This window comes from Amblyomma mixtum, chromosome 5 (assembly GCF_055824585.1).
Source record: "Amblyomma mixtum isolate Tamu chromosome 5, ASM5582458v1, whole genome shotgun sequence".
NCBI classification, from domain to species: Eukaryota; Metazoa; Arthropoda; class Arachnida; order Ixodida; family Ixodidae; genus Amblyomma; species Amblyomma mixtum.
The window spans coordinates 140272256-140277603 of NC_143016.1; the positions used below are offsets into that span (position 1 = coordinate 140272256).

General features: G+C 49.7%; 1 pseudogene; it reads left to right on the forward strand.

Annotated features, from left to right (window-relative positions):
- Positions 1–4314: 4314 nt before the first annotated feature.
- On the forward strand, positions 4315–5143 carry LOC149343903 (uncharacterized; annotated as a pseudogene).
- Positions 5144–5348: the final 205 nt, after the last annotated feature.

The following is a 5348-nucleotide window of genomic DNA, read 5'->3' on the forward strand; positions in this document are numbered from 1 at the left end:
AAAGAATTCGTAGCAGGGCACCAGAACAAGGCACTAAGAAAATCATACTTTGAATAAGATAGTCTGCACGAAGGAGCCCTATTTATATGTTTAGCTGTCGAAGCCTTTTGGAGTATTTCCAAAAAATTTCATAGGCCAGTAACGCCTCTTTGGTTCTACATTTAGCTAATATGTAACACCAATCAAGACTTTGAGTAAACAATTAGCTTTTGATTATAGCCCTTCGCGGTACCGTAGGCAGCTGGCAGGTACGTGTAGTAGGCTTTGAATTGCACACGGTTTAACGGCTCCTCATTGAATCCCTGAAGTGTTTTAATCGATGCCAGGGTTTATACTGCCTCCTAAATTTCGCCGAAATGAAGAATCCGGTCCCAGAAGCGCAATAAAAATGACGGAAAATCAATATTAACTGCTTATCACTCACATTTATTGTCCTCAAAATATCATCATCATCATAATCAGCCTCACTACGCCCACTGCAGGGCAGAGGCCTCTCCCATGTCTCTCCAATTAACCCTGTCCATCGCCAGCCGCGGCCACCATATTCCCGCAAATTTCTTAATCTCATCCGCCCACCTAAATTTCTGCCGCCCCCTGCTACGTTTGCCTTCTCTTGGAATCCACTCCGTTATCCTTAAGGACCAGCGGATATCTTGCCTTCGCGTTACATTCCCTGCCCAAGCCCACTTCTTCCTTTTGATTTCAACTAGGATATCATTAACGGGCGTTTGTTCTCTCACCCACTCCGCCCGCTTCCGAAATATTAACGTTACACCTATCATTTTTCTTTCCAAAGCTCGCTGCGTTGTCCTTAACTTAAGCTGAACCCTCTTTGTTAGCCTCCACGTTTCTGCCCCATAGGTGAGTACCGGTAAGATACACCTGTTGTATACTTTTTTCTTGAGGGATATTGGTAAACAGCCATTCATGATCTGAGATAACCTGCTATATGCGCTCCAACTCATTCTTATTCTTCTGGTTATTTCCCTCTCATGATCTGGATCAGCTGTTACTACCTGCCCTAAATAGACATATTCTCTTACTACTTCCTGCACCTGGCTACCAACTGCGAAATGCTGTTCCCTTGCTAGGCTGTTGAACATTACTTTGGTTTTCTGCTTGTTAATTTTTAGCCCCACCGTTCTGCTCTGCCCGTCTAATTCATTGATCATGCCTTGGAGTTCATGTCCTGAGTGACTTAGCAAAGCAATGTCATCAGCGAATCTCAAATTACTTAGGTATTCTCCATTAACTCTTATCCCCAACTGCTCCCATTTCAGGCCCCGGAATACCTCCTGTAAACAGGCAGTGAATAGCATAGGCGAGATCGTGTCTCCCTGCCTGACACCTTTCCGTATTGGAATTTTATTGCTGACTTTATGGAGCACTATGGTAGCTGTGCAAGCGTTATAAGAACCTTCCAATATTTTCACATAACACCCTTCTACACACTGATTCCGCAATGCCTCCATGACTGCTGAGGTTTCTACCGAGTCGAATGCTTTCTAATCAACGAACGTTATATATATATATATATATATATATATATATATATATATATATACACGAGTATATATTTGTATATTAGTATACACAAATGTAAGGGACGTTCATTTCGATCTCATAAAAGCGTAGAAGGAAATCTGCAGAGGCTCGCGAGAGATTTCTGATCCTGATTTATTACAGTTTACCTTAAACATCATACTTCGCCGCATTCAACCCCATGCGTTGGATTTTAGTAATAAGTCATGGTACTTTGTGGAGGTTGCGTACGGGCGCCTCAAAGAGGGAACAAAAATGCCGTGAAGTGACATTGCTTATGGTGCAATATGCGATGGAGCTTCTTTATAACACGAAGTCGTTAGGACATCTAAATGATACACTGAAATAGTCATTCAATGGCACTCGTATAAAGTGCACCGGAAAAATACACATTCATGCCTCATCGCACCAAAGGTGGTTTTAGTCCCGTTATTACAAAGCCAGCAGGACTGCAAAGCTGTACCTCTATTCATTCCTCAGCGACCTCTCATGTGCCAATATATCGGCATTTCCGGATTAGCCATAATTGCACCATTACTCGTCCATGTGTGAGGATTCAGTGAAATTGATATTCCGCCAGGCTGCAGGCAAAGGCAGTGGAGGGCTTGTAACTAGGAAAAACGTTTCTAGGCAAGATTACTGTTTCTCAGCGAGTGTGCCTGAAACAATGCTTCTTCTTCTTTATAAAGGAGAAAAAAAGGCCGCAGATGTGAGCATAAAATAGAACCTCAAGGTGAAACGTCATCATAAGAAACCAGAAAAAGCTCACAGCAAAGCCAGCCACTGACAACATTCGGTTCAAAGGACGGGTAAGAAAAAGGAAACGCAAAACCAATAGCAATCGTTAAAAAAAAAACGTGAACTTAAGGAAAGAAAGGTAAAAAAGCAATCGGCAAGAGAAATCAAGGTCATGTCTGCGAGAGAACCAGTTCCACTAAACATTTGAGCGACACATCCTCAAGTATAATATTGCCGCCAGGTGTCCCCGGGCGGCGCTTAGACGACGAAGTGAGGGACTGGCGTGCGCTCGGAGCTGGGACTCTGCTTCTCTGCTTCTCTGCTCGCGGCCTGTGCCTAGCCCTTTTGATTCCGGTTCTATTTGTGACATTTGTGGTGGACGTCCATGGTAAATCGCCCTGGAGTATGTCGGACACCCCTCCTAACCCCGAGGACCCCAGACCTCTCCCGGTCGACACGCCAGTGCATCGGGTCAGTCATCGAAATCTGGGACTGTTCCCTAAGCATAGGCTATTGGAGACTACCTCGGCGCCTGGCCGGCTGCCTCCTGAGCTCAGGCCATTTGACTCTACCTCGGCGCCTGCCCCTCGACCAGTCATCCAAGGCGCCGCGCACTACACCGCCCAGAACTCACGGCTACCGAAGTTCTTTCACGGGACTCAGCTGGAGGACGCGGAAGATTGGCTCCTCCAGTTTGAACGTGTCGCTGCATTTAACCAGTGGGATGACGCCGCCAAGCTGAGGAACGTTTTCTTCAGCTTGGAGGACGGTGCTAGCACGTGGTACGAAAACCGTGAGCACACCCTTTTATGATGGCATGAGTTCCGACGACAACTGCTCGCCGCGTACGTCAGCGCTGATCGTCAGGAGCGAGCTGAACGCGTCCTACAGTTCTGCATGCAAATAGCCAACGAAACGTAAACGATGTACTTCGAAGATATGACGCGTCTCTTCCAACGGGCTGACCCAGCCATGTCGGAAGCCAAAAAGCTGCGCCACCTAATGCGTGGTGTTAAAGAACAGCTTTTCGTCGGCCTCGTGCGCAGCCCACCGAGCACTGGTGCCGAGTTTCTGGCAGAGGCTTTCACGATGGAGCAGGTCCTCCGGCAGCGTTCCACCGCGTACGACCGGCCAGTCCGCTGCTTCTGTTATCAAGTCTCTCCTGGCGTTCAACAGCAATACCGACTTCCTCCGTGACATGATCCGCGCTGTCGTCCGTGAAGAGCTAGAGAAGGTGTGTGGTACGTCGCAGCCAACGGCCAGCTCCCTTATGGGCGTTATCCGCGAAGAGGTGAAGCAAAAGGGTTGAAATGCGGGCCAGTTCGTACATTGTAAACGAAAAAACCAGTCACACAAGACGACGGACAAGAAGAGTGTACACACCACTTGTGGTGAAGCAAACTATCAGGCCTCAGTTACTACGCGGCGAACCACAGCCCGTTCAGACTGAATACTACCACCCGACGTACGCTGAAGGTCTGCGACGCCCTGTCCCAAGTCCAGAGGCATTTCCACAGCCGATCCAGACAGACTACTGTCACCCGACTAATGCTGACGCTCTACGACGTCCTGCCCCAAATCCAGCGTCATTTGTTCAAACCCCTCACGACGTCCCGCTATCCTCCGTGCAGCAAGTGCAGCACATCCCGATTGATCGACGTTCCCTGCGCAGAGCGGACGTCTGGCATGGCCCTGACTGAAGGCGTTTGTGTTTCCATTGTGGGGATCCTGGTCACCTGTTCAGCCGGTGCCCATATCGAGAGCTTGGCCTGCAGGGTTTTTCCTCCGATGCGCCAGGACCCCGATTCGGCCAAAGGCCCCCTGCGATTAAAGAGTACGTGACCCAACAACCCCTGTGGTCCATGGCGCGCCGTCAGTCCTGATCACCGTCACCTCGCTGACCATCATTTTCACCGAATCCGCAGAACTTCTCGCGAGCGGTGGCGGAGCGCTCGCCCAGCCCTCGCCGGGAAAACTGAAGACAGCGACCTCCGGGGGCGTGGTCGCTGGATATCGACGTTGAAAAGACCCCTGATGACGCCGACATCCGATGATAGAGCTTTGACGACGTCGACGATAGCGGGTGAATTAAAGAACCGATTCTCACTGGACATACCCGTGCCTCTCGACGGTCACAGCATTAGCACGTTGGTGGACACAGAAGGGGAGTTTTTAGTTATTAGTGGAAAATTGGCGGCGCTTCTAAGGAAAGTAACGACTCCCTGCTCTGGCGTGCAGATCCGAACGGCGGGGGGGGGGGGGGGGGGCTTATCATTACTCCACTTGGACAGTGCACGGCTAGGGTCCAGATCTCCGACTCGACGTTCATAGTGAGCTGCCTGGTGTTCCACGATTGTTCTCGTGACCTGATTTTGGGCGTAGATTTTCACCGTGAGAATGGTGCCATTATCGACCTGCGGAACAGAACCGTTACGTTTTCTACAGCAAAAGCCGACGACAGCTACGACGTTTGTCAACGCAGCTTCGCCCTTCATATTTCTAGTGAGAGTGTTTTTCCAAGCGTGAATCCGATGATGGGCTACGTGATGTACCTGCAGTCGTCGAGAGCAACCTTTCCTTGCTGCTGACACAAGGCATTTGCTCGGCCCGAAGCCTTGTCCACCTCCATAACGGTCGGTCGGAGCTCCTGATTACTAATTTTACGAACGAACCTCGTCGCCTTATCCGAGCTACTGCCATTGCGTGGGCCGACCAGTTGGCAGATTTTGCTGAGTGCTTTGCGTCCAAGGCCATGGTACATCCGGACACGTCCCTGGATCGCATCGATATTAGCTCCGGGCTATCAGCGACTCAACAGCGCGACCTACGCGTCCTACTATTATAATAAAAAACCTGCTTTGCATCCTCCTCAAAAGTGCGGCAAACAGCGGTCACGAAGCATCGGATCATCACTTCCGATGATGCTCGCCACATACGACAGCATCCGTACCGTATTTCCCCGAAGGAACGCGACGCCATCCAAACGCAGGTGAAGGAGATGCTTACAGACGGCATTATTCAGCCTTCTAAGAGCTCGTGGTCGTCGCCTGTTGTTCTGGTAAAGCAGA